We start from the raw sequence: 13,730 nt of genomic DNA, 5'->3' as shown, positions 1-13,730 counted from the left end.
ACATAAAAGTGTTCCTATGTAGCAATAGATGTATTCTAGTTGCTTTACCTACATGTCAATTGCAGTCCAAAGTATGAAATAGTGATTATTAATAGTGATTATTAATAGTGATTATTTTTGTCCCTAAGCACAAAAGACACAAATAGTAATTTTAATTGATTTCAGTGAACAGCAGAATTATACTATCATAGAATCCCCAGGTCAAAAGGACCTCATTTAATACCTAGCCCAAACTTTGTTGGTAAAAGCACAGTATAGGCGAGATGACCCAGCACCCTGTCCAGCTGAATCTTAAAAGTGGCCAACTTTGGAGAATGCATTTCCCACAATGGAAAGATGGCTGTTCTCATAGTGAAAATCTCTTCAGGAGGAACTTGTACCCTTCACCTGTTGCATTTTCCATATGACTTCTTGAAAAAAACAAGTCTCCATCTTCTTTGTAGACACCCTTTACATGCTGGAACATGGTAAGTTGTCCTTAAGGCTTCTTTTCTCTAAGCTGTGATAATTGCCAGGGTGAAAGGGAGCAATTTACCCTCCAGGTGTGGCCAGTCAGCCAATTCCCCACATGGATCACACATCCACAGCATCACGTACCTGTCTCTGTAGGAGGAGGCTGTGGGAAACCATACTAAAAGCCTTGGAGATATCCAGGTAGACAATGTTCACTGCTAGTAGGTTCACACTAAGCAGGTTCATTTGTTGTAGGAACTAATCAGGTTTGTCAAGCACAATTTGTACTTGGTCAGTCTGTGCTGGCTTTTCCTAATCATGAGCTTCATTTGACATAGGCCTATAATTCCTTGTGTAAAAGGCTGATATGGACCTTCTTCTAGTCTTTCAGGATGTCTCCCTGATCTTCCTGACTTTTCAAAAAAAAAAAATCACCATAGTTTAAATTACTAGTGAGAGTGAATTATTCTCAAATCTGATTACTTTGTATAGGAAAATTTTGTTATTGTTTTCACAACCCTCAACAATTTTCATTAAAGTAAATGTTTTGGGAAAATAGTCTTGTAATTTGATCAATTTTAACATTAATATCACAGCAAGAACATTTAAAAAATGTGAACAACGATTTTTGAAAATACTCTAAGTGATTAATGGTGTGAATGATGTGACCAGACAAATTTCTAAGGAAAAAGTAACATCACTGTTGTAAAATAAGTGCCCTGGACATTGTATTTCAATTTCCAATTGCAACATGTCTATGTCTCATCATAGTTTTGATATAGTAATGGAACACCAACAAATGCTCAGTAAGTCAACTCATTATCTTTGTAATACATTACTGCTCAGTAGTCAAAATACTTTAAAAAGTGCACTTTTATATGCCGTTATATTTTTTAAATGTCTCTTTGCATCAGACCTTCTTTAATGAAGTAAGTAATGTTTGAAGTTTCTCCTTGCCTCTGGGACTTGAGTCAACAACTTGCCTCTAGTTAAGGAGTACAAAAAAAAGGTAAATTATTCTAGTTCTAATTTCTCTTTCTGAACCCTAGAGATAAAGTTTTTTCTTGTTGAAATGCCTAAGAAATCCCATGTTACCACAACAAAGAGATGGAAACTTACTTCCTTTTGTCTATAAATATGACACAGACGTAGATATTTTTTTACTCATCCTCACACCCTATCATAAGTCAGACAAGAGTAAACCCAGTGTTTTGAAACCCTGCTTTGAAGTGCAGCATAAGACTATGTGAAGCAGAGGGCAAAACATACTGGCCATCCTTGAAATGTGTTGCTGAATGACTGCTTAGTGTTCTGGCTTTGTAGGACTTATTTTGCGTTGGTTCTTTACCTGTTTAGGAGCATATAGCAGGAAACTGAATTATGCAAGCAAGAATTTATGAATTTTTCATCAATATTTCAAAATTTTCTACAGCTACCTTATAAGGTGACATTTATCTTAAGTTAGTTTAAAAATGAACAGCTGTGTTCACACATTTAACAGATTTTGTAACACCTGGACAAGATGAGGTGAATTATATTTTGGACTTGCCTGTCTTCCCTTCTGGCAGCAGAGGGAATCCTAGCAATTAGATTAAGTTTCTGTAAACCAAAACTTTTGGATAGCTGGATTTTGGTAAACAAACCTGTGCATCTTCCCTTACACATCATTCACTTACTGCTTTTTTAATTTTAATAAAAATAGACTTTTATCCTGAGCCAATCCAGTTAATCTTAGCCATGTTGAGTTAATGTAAATGTCCCTTAAACTCTGAGCTTTAGGCCAGTCATGGCTTGTACTCTGTCTTCTACTTTCTTTCACTTTATTTTGCTTAGTTTTTCTCTTTGTAAAATAAATGTGGGCATCTGTTTTGCTACCCTGGTAGCTAATGTTAATTATATGTGAAACTATATTCAAAAGAAAATATTTTAACATTTCTTATTGGAAGATCACACACAAAAAAAACCCCAAATCACTGCTCCCAAGGCAGAGTTTGGTATTCCTGTGATTGGCAGCTCTACAACTTGCCTGGCAATTAAACTCATTGTGTCTTACATTGTCCCTTAAACTCATTGTAAATCCTACATTGTCCCTTTGTACTTCTTTATGTCTTACATCTCAATAGGTTTTTATATGATTTGGTGGGTGGACAGATTTATCAGCTGAACTTTTTTTTTTAAGCGAGAAATTATATTTTCATTCAACTTCATTGCTGAGAGATACTTCTAGGATGCACATCTTTTGTACTGTTTAAATCTTTAATTAAATTAAATCAAATAACTTCATTTTTTTATTCCCTGTTATTCATGTTGATCTTTTCTAACTTTGGAAGTGATATTGTTAAATTAAAACAGGAGTGAAGACTTAAGTTTCTTATAAAGAAAGTAATTAAAATGTGATGGTCAGAATTCCTCTACTTCATAAAAAAAATAATGCAGTTCAGTATTTTCTCTGAAGAAAATAACTAGATGCAAAAAAATCATATTGGTACATTATTATTATGGCTGGAATGGAATTAATTGCTCCTGGATGTATTTGAGTGGAAAACACTGAATTACTCTGATGACTCTGGGAGTGCGGAAATGTCATGAAAAGAGAAGGCTTCCTAAGAAATTTTAAAGCTGCTCCTAATATTTGATAAGATCATTCATGAGATCATTTTTTAGACTACTACATTTTCATATAACTAAATGAGTTTTTATAGAAGGCTGGAGACATCATCTTAGATTGGAGTACATGGCTTTTTGAGCCTTGCAGTTAATGATATCAAAATCTTTACTATCACCTCCATTCTGTACTCCTTCCTTTCCTTTGAATAAAAGCTGACTTGCAGGCAAATTAATTATGTGAATACTACACATTCTGCTTTGATAACAGAAAATTGTATTGAATGGGATTAATTGAACTATACAAATAATTGATACTGTGTTTGGTATGCTGAGTTGCTATTTACAAATAAAAATTTTTTCAGATATCACTGTTACCTCACAAGAAAAGTTTGAAGCATTTCAGCACTTTTCAGCTAAATTTTAGACAAACTTAGAAGCTTGTATTCTGTAGAATCATCCTCTGTAGGACTATTCTCCTAAGAAAATGATTTTTATATCCCACAGACATCACTCTGCCCCACCCTTGTTTAAAGTTCTACTCATTTCATGAACCTGCTGTATTTTGGTCCAAGGGTCTGTGTCATGGACTTTTTTAGGAGGAAAAAACATAACAGAAAAAACGTGTGACTGCTTTTTTGGTCTTGCAATAGACAATATCATTATGCCAATTTAAAGGATATTATTAGTGCATGAGAATGATTATCTGCTCTACTGACAGAATAGAGACATCCTTATCCTTTTGTATCCTCTCTCCTCTCTTCAGCAGATGCACATAAAAGTGCATGAAATGAAGGAATTGTTTCTGCCTTCATAAATGTTTAAGTTAAGAACTGACCTTCCTGATTCTCTGATTCTAACCTTCTTTAGAGCAAGAGTCATAAAATTTCATCCAGTAACACCTTCCTTAGAGCCATCCAGAGTCCTGATAGCAACAGTTAGCAGATGTCTGGATGTTCAGACAAGTAAAGAAGCTCCCTGGGCTGTCATTAAAATTGCATAGTTTATTTTTCATCTAGTCATATAAGAAATAGGGCACCATTTCAGCAGCTCCTGCACAGTATGCAGTTAAGATATATTTATGCAATTTTTAGAACTGACATATCAAGCACATTTCTAGCTGGTTCAAAGTCAAGAATAAAAAGGTGTTGTTATTTCTTTTGAAAAAAATAATCCCTGAAGATCATGTTATAATTAGAGGAAACTAAAGTGAACATATAGGGCAGATCACTGAACTATGAAAAGTTTAACATAAGTAATGCTGCAAAATGTTTCTCTAAAACTAAGCTAAACTTCACCAAGACCTAAGCATCAAATTTATTGGCCAATGTAATTGTAGCAAAATTGCCAAAATCATTGCTTGAGGTGTGGTTGTTAGAAGAATGTCTTATTTTATTCAAGTCCTTTTATTTTGATATGCAATATATCCAAATGTGAAAAATGTATTTTGGTTAATGTTGTTGTCTTCAGGACCACACAAGCTTTAGTTGTGCCCCTTCTCATGTCATGGTGTCTGCTGTCTGATTGCTGCAATGTGAACATAAGTATATAATGCAGAAAAAGAAAGACTCTGTTGTGCCAAAATATTATTTTCCATACAAATCCGGAAATTGGAGCATAAGTTACCTGGCAGCAAGTCCCCAGAAGCCATGGATTTGTAGGTTAAGTACTTGTTAAGCAGGGTACATGAGAAATGAGAAATACAGATGTATTTTGTTACCAGTTCTTGCTCTTTACCTTTTTATTCCCTGAAATATTTCCTGAGTGCTTAGGCACAGAAAGAAATATTTAATTTAATCAAGACTAAATTCTAATAGTTAAGTCAATGAATGTGACAGAGATAAATGTTCTAAACCCTCTATTTTCTTCCTGATAATTTTCTTAGAGTAGCTGAGAAGAGAACTCCTTTGGTACTTGCATTTCAGCAGATATAAATTGCATCTTCTATTCTGTTTCATGTCTCAAACAGCCCAGAAAATCAATACTCAAAATGTCCAGTGTGATAAATTTTATGTGTTAGACAGTAGAAACAGCAGAAATTCTGAAAACATATGTTAGATACTGCACTGCACAGTACATAATTATTGGAATTGGGTAGGAGAAAGAGGGGTAAAAGTTCTTAGGTAAATTAAAAGAGAACATTTTCTTGTGGGAGTTGAAATTTTTTTTAAAACTTCCAAAGTCCTTAATTCTGTGTAATTTATTGTGTTGGTCAAGTTTTTTTTTTTTAATTCATTAGGTCAGATAATACTGATCTGCTCAAGAATAATTTCCTTAATGAGGTTATTTTAAAAGGAGAGGAAAAAATCTCTTGTTTCTGTAAAGTTGTGATGTTTCAAACAAGTTGAAAACCTGAAAAAAAACCTTTCAAAAAACTTGAAAAAAAAACCTTCTGGTATAGCATAATTTTGTGAAAAGCATATAATCACTTGCTAAACTTTCAAATATAAAAATAGTCCAGTAATTTTAACATCCTCTTTTTATGTGTGATTCACAATATAAATTATTTAATAATTATTCATGAGAATACAAATGCATAAAGAATAAGCTGATTAATCTTTACTATTTGGTAGAAAGAGAAATCCTTAATTAATATGCAATCTGTTTGGGTTTTCTTTTCCGTTGTTTCTGGTTAATTATATGAAGGCAGTTTGATTTTGTCATCTGAGGAATGAACTGGTAATGGAACCAGCATTCTATCTGAATTATTTCAGGATATGTCTAAACCAGAATATTTGTAACAGATACCACTGTACTTTATAAAAGCATGCTAGCTGTTGTGAGAGATCCCAGATGTTTTGGGTCATGAGCCTAAAGGCTTCTGCCAGTGCCTGAGGATTTTTTGAATGTCTCATGGGCACCATCAGCAGCCAAAATGCCCTTGTGTTACCAACACTCACCAGTCACAAACACAAAACAGAACCACACAAGATGCCCTTAAGAAAACTATCACCATCTGAGCCAGATCCAGTACAGTATATTTTGGAACTAATTTTGAGGTGAGGTGAGAATCTTGGTTTACTTGTGATCTTGAACACTATGAAAGACAAAAACTTCTGGAAGTAGGAAGCCATGGTTTTTGGAATTGACCTTCTTCAACATTCAGATTATGTTTTATCTTATATCAGTCTTATACGAAGGGCCACAAGAAATAAATTACCACTTTATATATGAAAGTAGGATATTGAACTTCAGTTCTCAATCTTATGCTGGAAAAAGAGTGAAACTTTGGACAGTTTATTATTAGAGAAAGAGTTGAAAATGCTGGGAAATGAGTCCTGCGTGACTAAACTGCATAGTGCATGTACAGGCTCTCATCTGTTTCCATGCAGCATCAACCAGCCAGCTTGATTAACTTTCTGTTGTCTGACTCTCCTCACCCTGAATGTGTTGGATGTGTTTCACTGTTTCTTGTCAACTCAAACTTCCAGTGGGTAGATTATTAAATAAAAGTAATTTTCAAGGATATTGGAGTCAGAAGTTGTTTATTTTTCTGCATCTACTAATATTTTATATATATTTTTGTTAAGTTTTTGGCTCTTCTAGTATGTTAATAAACATTGTAAATACCACATTTTTTATTGTAATCTGGATGGTAAGGTGCATAAAGATGGAAGTTATAATCAATCTGCATCTGTAGCTCCTGCATTAATTCTATCAGACTGATTCGCTTTCTGTTTGGTAATATAAAGTAAAATTTTCAGTAATTGCTTTAAAAACATTCAGATATTTTCTTTAATTATTATTTTTACTAAAAATGTACAGTATGAGAAAGCATGCAATAAGGGTCACAGAAGTAGTTTGCATTGACATCAGAACATAGAGTAAATGTAACGCTGACCAGAAAATTTCTAAAAGCTGTCAATGAAATTACAAAAATTGAAAGTTTAATATAAAAAATCCCAACATATGCTGTTCTATGATTGTATTTTCTTTAATTTCTGAATTGTATGAAAGACTAGTACAGCTCTTAGTAGTACGTACAAGGTATTTATTAAGCTGAGACACAGAGTCTTCAGGAAATAAGTTTTTCTTTTTCTTACCAGAGAAGCCTTAAATAGTTCACTTGCTTACCCCAGACAGCAAGTCTCTCAGGAATGACCCAAATATTTTCCTTCAGAATCTAATAAAAACTGTTCTTTTTCAGACAGAAAGGTCCCTATACAGGTACTGTTTCTCCAGCAGCAGAACCCCAGAGAGATTTTGGAAGCCTGTGTGCTTCCTGGCAAAGAATTTCTCAGGCATTTTGTAGAGCTAAGAGACATTATTCCCAGCAAGAATTGTCAATACTGGATTTTTTTTCTGCATTGGGGATAATTCAATAGAGAGTTACTTAGATTTTTTGAGTTTTTCTCAATTTATTATTTCTGTTACTGATTCAAACAAGACTATTCTGCCTTTCCGTTCCTGATCCAAGTATAGTTTTGTGTATTTTTATCCACAGCAAAATCCAAACTTTATAACACAGGGTTGCTGTGATACTTCATATTATTGTTTCTTTTAGCTGAATATCTAATGGAATTTCTGTTGAATCAACCAATTTGTTGTAAATTAGATCATATCCCAAAGCACTGAATTTATCAGCATGAGTTTGATATGTCTTTACCACTGTTGTAAAATAGCTCAATTACAGATACACTGTATAAATTTTAAGTTTTTTAGTATGAAATGAGACTTCAATCACTGCACTGGCATGTCTGCTCAAATTTTCCATGTAATCTCATGGCCTCATACGCCTTCTTTGTTTAACTAAAATTATAATGCATACAGTAGAAATTAGCAATTGAAATTAGAATTGAAATTTCAAGTCTTTCATTCTTTAATCACTTTCTCCTATCCCTATGAATTTCTTAACACAAAACATTTATTACATTTTTCACATTATTCCTCTTCTAAGAATGAGTATTGTCTGCTCCCCTGAGGAAAAATGTATTTTTTTTGTGATCCTTGAAGTTTTTGAACATTATATGGCTGTTTATTTATTTTGTGAACAGGAATGCAGCTAGCTGGAAACCTTGGGAAAAAAAAGGTAAATGTATGCAGAACAGAGCTCTGTGGTGTCTGTCTGCAAAATCAGCATGCAAACTGAGACTTAAGTGAGATGTGGTGGTGAGTTTGTGACTGCTCTCTTTGAGTGAAGCCACAGAGGATTAATAGCCAGAAAAATAGAGAAGTGTTTGGAAGAGGAATGCGTGTGTTTTGGGAAATGTAGGTAGCTAGTTAATGGACAGAAAACTCCTGTATCTCCTCAAAAGCACAGCCCATGCAGGTACCTCCCTGAGGAAATAGTTTTCAAGTCAGGAAGAGATGCTTACACTACAAGATACTCAAGATCATGGCAACAGTCTTAAATTATTTATTTTTATTACTCATCTGAATTTGGCATAGAGATGAAGCTGCACCCATTGTTAGACAACTAGACATTGATAGATAACTAGATAACTAGATAGCCCCTGGACATCTACTGCATTTCTCTTGACCCCTTCTCAAAAAGTGATCTGCAGTGTCCAAAGATAAGAAAATAGAAAGGTTCATATATTTCTGTTCTTTTAGATTTCATTTTACATGGATGTGGTTTGACAGTGTCAAGCTAATCTATGTGCAGAAAATCAAAACTGGTGCTTCTGGGATGTCAACTGTGACATCTACTAAGGATGTTCTTCAAAGCCTTTCTCTCCAAAATGGTGGCACAGCCTCTCCCTCTATTTCAGTGAAGTGGTCTTGCTGTGAATGTGAAGTAGACAGTGTTTCTGAGCTAAGTCACTCATTCATGGAAAGCATTCTGACAGGATTTTAGATCTGGAAAAAGGAATTAATCATATATGTGTCTTCTGTTTGCTCTCTGCCTGGGCAAACAGCTGCCACAACCTAAAGATCTATGAGTATGTCCTGCAGGCAGGTATTTGGAAGTTTTCAAATTGGTTCACAGGGTGGGGAGCAGAGGGGACCAGGGATGCTGCTGAGGCATCTCTTTGCTCTTGGCACCCCCTGCACCAACCAGAGCTGATACATATCTGGAGATTCTATTCACTAATAAGGAAGAACCTGTTGGGAATGTGTTAATCAATGGTATCCTTGCCACGAAACAGTGGAGTAAGAGATCCTGAGGGGAACGAGGTAAAAGGGAGCAGAGTACTTGCCCTGGATTCCAGGAGAACAGACTTTAGCATAATCAGGGACCTAATAGGTAGAATCCCATGGGAGTCACTCCTGAAGACCAAAGGATTTAGGAAAATGTAGGAGACCTCTAAAGGCAGTTTCCTTCAGGCTCAAGAACAATTCCATCCTGGTACTGAAGCAAGCAAGTTAGATTTATCAGGATATCTTTGTGACTAAACAGCAGTACAAAGGAGGTAGGTAGATGCTGCATAGGAGGAACTTAAAAATCTTGACTGTATAGGGATATAATGATGATAATGATATAATTGATGCTGTGAAAGCTAGAGGTATAAAATGCCTGACCAGACTTGTTGACCTCTAGGTTCAAATGGCTGGCTTCATACATTAGAACAAAGTGTTGAATATCATCTACTTTGTCTTCACCAAGGTTTTTGATATTGTCTTCTGTAATATTCTTGTATGTTTGTTAGGAAATTATGGTCTTTATGGGTGGGTTACATATAGTCAAGTAGATAAAATTCTGAATGACTGGACTCAGAATATGGTGATTAACAAATTGCACTCTGGAGGTGAAATGGGTTTAAATTATTATCTGATCTGTTTAGCATCTCTATTAATGAATGAAGGAAGTGTTGTAGAGCACACATGAAATCTACAGAAAACAGTGAATTGAGGCCAGTGGTTGATATAACCATGGGCAATGCTATCATGCAGAAGGAATCAGATGAGCTGTAAGAGCAGCCCAACAGTAATCTGATTAAATTTAACAGGGGCAGATGCAAAAGTCCAATGTCTGGTAAAGAAAAGCCCCTTGCAGTGGTACAGCTTGAGAACTGCCATGCTGGGGAGCTGCTGTGTGCAGAAGCACTGAAGTCCTTGTGTGCAGGGACTTGAGTGTAAGCCTGCACCTGCTCTGGCCCCAGAGAAGCCAGCAACCTCCTGGGCTGCATAAGAAGGGGCATGGCCAGCATCCGAAGGCAAGGGACAATTCCCTTTTGCATGGTGCTTCTTAGAATATGCTGCATCTAGTTTGAGGCTCTACAGCATAAGAGATGTAAAATGGGAGTGAGTTCAGCAAGGGGCCACTGATACAGATGAGGATAAGAACATTTGGCCTGTGAAGAGAGGCTGAGAGATGGGGACCCTCTGCTCAGAGAGGAGATGCACATGGGTCTACCTAAGAGCAGCCCCAGAGTACCCATGGAGAGGTTATCAAGAAGATGGAGTCAGGATCTTCTCTGAGTGAATCAAGTGCCCAGAGAGTTTGTGCAGCCTCTATTATTGGATATTCTTAAGACTGGACTAGATAAAATCCTGAGCATCCTAACTCAATCCCATAGCTGTCCCTGCCTTAAGCATGTTGTTGAGCTACAGACTAACTTGTGATATCTTATGATTGTATGGTTTTCCTTTAAGTCAGAAAAGAACAAATGAAGAGCAGAGCAACAGGAAAGGGCAAGAAATGTTTTAGTCATAATTTTTAATAGTGCATACAAATTTATACAAGTCCTGAATATTAAAACAGAAGATGGATGCACTCATCTCTATAGCAGACATGATGTTGTAAGACGTATTTATGAAGTAAAAAATCATTTGAGGTTTAAATTTTTACACAAAACTACTGGTAAAAAAATCATTATAGGCCAAAGCACTGTTTACTGTCCTTAATTAAGTTTTGGGTTTTTTTTTTTTTTTTTTTTTTTTTTTTTTTTTTGAGGCTGTTGGTATCTAAAGAACATTCTTCTTGTCTTTTATTTTTAACATTTTTTCATTGGTAGAAATTTTTGTGGTAGAAATTTTGAAATACCTAGTCAAGCACTAATTACTAACATTCTCCCCTTAGAAGAAAAAAACCCCAAACTTTTACAGTGAGCTAGGCCATGCCCTGGTTCTAACTGCTTTGCTGATACAAATTTACATCTTAAATATGTTTTTGTCTGTGATATCAGATCTCAGGAGCTTTTAAGCTGCTCTCTGATCCTTGGTTGTATTTGCAGTTTCAACTTAGTGCTGTTTTGAAATCTGGGACCACTATATGGGTAAGTAGATGGTAGATTACCTCAGATCCTATAACACAGCCACAGATTCTGCCTGGAACAATCCTGGCATGCTGGAAAAAAATTCTCAGCAGATGCTGTGTTAATTTAGCTTTTATTTATGAATGTTGGTGTGCATCTGGCTGAATATCTTGCATAAATATTTACCATATGCTGCTCTCTATGTAATGGAATGCAATTGTTACCAGGATGAATATTCTGTCATTTCACTGGAAGAGTATTGATATTTTGTTGATGTTGCAAACTCTCAAGGAATACTATTGTATAAAAGACAGGGCTATCCAATGGTTTTGCTTATTTCTGGAACATTATGAGCCCTTTCTTTGCCTTTTGGTGTGCTTTCTTCCTTTCTATTTTATTCCTGACAGAAAGAGATAGTAGAAAAGACACAAACAATCAATATCTGTAGTCTCTCAGACATGTTAAATTTCAGATAAGCAAAGAATATGGATCAGCACTTTACAGAATGGAAGGGATGTTTCTGAATGTAGAAATATTTATACATAGTTTAAGGCATCTTTGTTAATCTTTCACATTGAGGACTGTATACTTTTGTGAATATGATGGAGATTGAATTAGTAGCTATACTTTATCTGGTGTCATAATACCACTGCTATAATCAGCAGATGTTCTTAGATTATTGACTACTTTAGGTATTAAAGTTTAGGTTTTGTGTTAATTAAAGCTTTTCACATTTTTTTTTTTTTTATTGTGAGAAACTAAAGAGATATTTATTTGCCCAACCGATTTTCTGAAGTGAACTGGATGGTCTGGAAATATTTGGAACTTACAGAATCCTGTGAAAAGGTGATAGCTGCTATGCACACACATCATAAATTGGATGTGGCTAAACCCACTTTATCCTGAAGTGTCCAAAAATGTCCAGACAGTTCAGTTATTTGTGAAATAATTATGTAATATACTGGACTATAATCTTTTATAAACAGTGAAATGGCAAGGTGATGTTTTCATCTGTGAGGACACCCCAATGTCACTTTTAAAATTGTGTGACATAACTTCTGGGTAGCAACTAGAACTGGTGGTAATTCTTAGGGTGAAAACTTCTAAGCCAGTTTCTCAAAAAAGCACCACTTTTATGAATGTAGAAACAAAATAGTTGGTGCAGTGTTCTTTGTCTTTCATCCTCTCACTTTTTTTTGGTTTTTCAATGGGAGAAGAGAAAGAGAAAAGGTTCCTTCATGTACCTTTGAGAATAGAAAAATGAGGGAAAAAAATATAGGGTGTTTTGAGGGGAAAAAAGTAAGGATTTTTTGCCCATTCAGCAAACAAAAGTGCTGTAAAACTAATTAAATTAATTAATTAGTTAATTTTTAATAGAAGTACATGGTCTGTAATTTTTAAACAACTGAACATCCTTTCATTTCCAAACACTCATACCTACCTTGCTCTTTCAGTAGTTCAACCTCAGACATGAAAGGCTGTTAGGGCACACACAGACAAGAGTACAAGAAGTCCTGGTTTATGTAAGCTGGAAGTGGTGCTCCTCTGCAGAGCAGCACACAGAAGGCTCATTTCATGCTGTGCAGCTACACTAAAAAAGGGAAAATATTCCTCCTGGAGGTGAGCAGAAATACCAAGCTGTGCTGTATGCCTATTGAATGACTTGAAAACCCCTTTTGCTTCAAATGCAGCACCTTGGTTAAAGTCAATGGGAGTTCACTGACATGTGAGTGAAGAACTTGGGTATGACATTCCTTGACCTGTACACAGTATTCACCATTCTGCAGAGATCAGAGACTGTTTTGACATAAACAATGGCTGCTTTTCTGGGAAACTGTAAAGGAAAAACTTGGAAATCTTTTCCTTGACTCCTCTCTGCCCTTCCCCTCAATGATGAAAGAGTGCCTGGGTAACAGGATTTGAAGTGCTGGATAACAAGAGGGAGTCTAATTTGTTCCAGACTGAACTTCTTTTGACTCTGGTGTTCTGGACTGTGTCATGGAGATGAAATCACTGAGGACAATTAGGCTGACATCCTTGGAAATTATTTTCTTAATGCTCTCGAACCATTAGCTAAATATATGCTTCATTTGTTTCATTCATGTTTCATTTTGATTCTGAAAAATAATTAATTTGATAAATAAGCCATGTTACTCGTTTTCCAAACTGTAATTACTGGTGTTCACAATTTTTTTGGGGTACCCTCATTAAAATAATTTTTAAAAGTAGATTTTTACACAAAAAAATCCTTTTAAATGCAATCTTTTAATAGGGTAATATAGCAAATGTGGTTTGAATTGTACTTCCTGACAGGCTATTTTCTGTCTTTGTCTCAAGCTTTGCAACTGTATCTGTTCCTATTAGGGGATGTGTTATCTCATGAGGTAAAATACTTTGATTCTCTATCAGGTGAGAACAGTAGGGAGTGTACCTGTGAGATACCCTGACCAAGGCACTTACCAAGAAGTAAGTAAGTTTCTTTTAGATAAAAGCTGCTTCTGTTGTCATCCCAGTTTTGTTAGTCAAGCAGAAATT

Source organism: Erithacus rubecula, assembly GCF_903797595.1.
Source record: "Erithacus rubecula genome assembly, chromosome: 5".
Taxonomy (NCBI): Eukaryota; Metazoa; Chordata; class Aves; order Passeriformes; family Muscicapidae; genus Erithacus; species Erithacus rubecula.
This window is presented reverse-complemented; position numbering follows the sequence as displayed.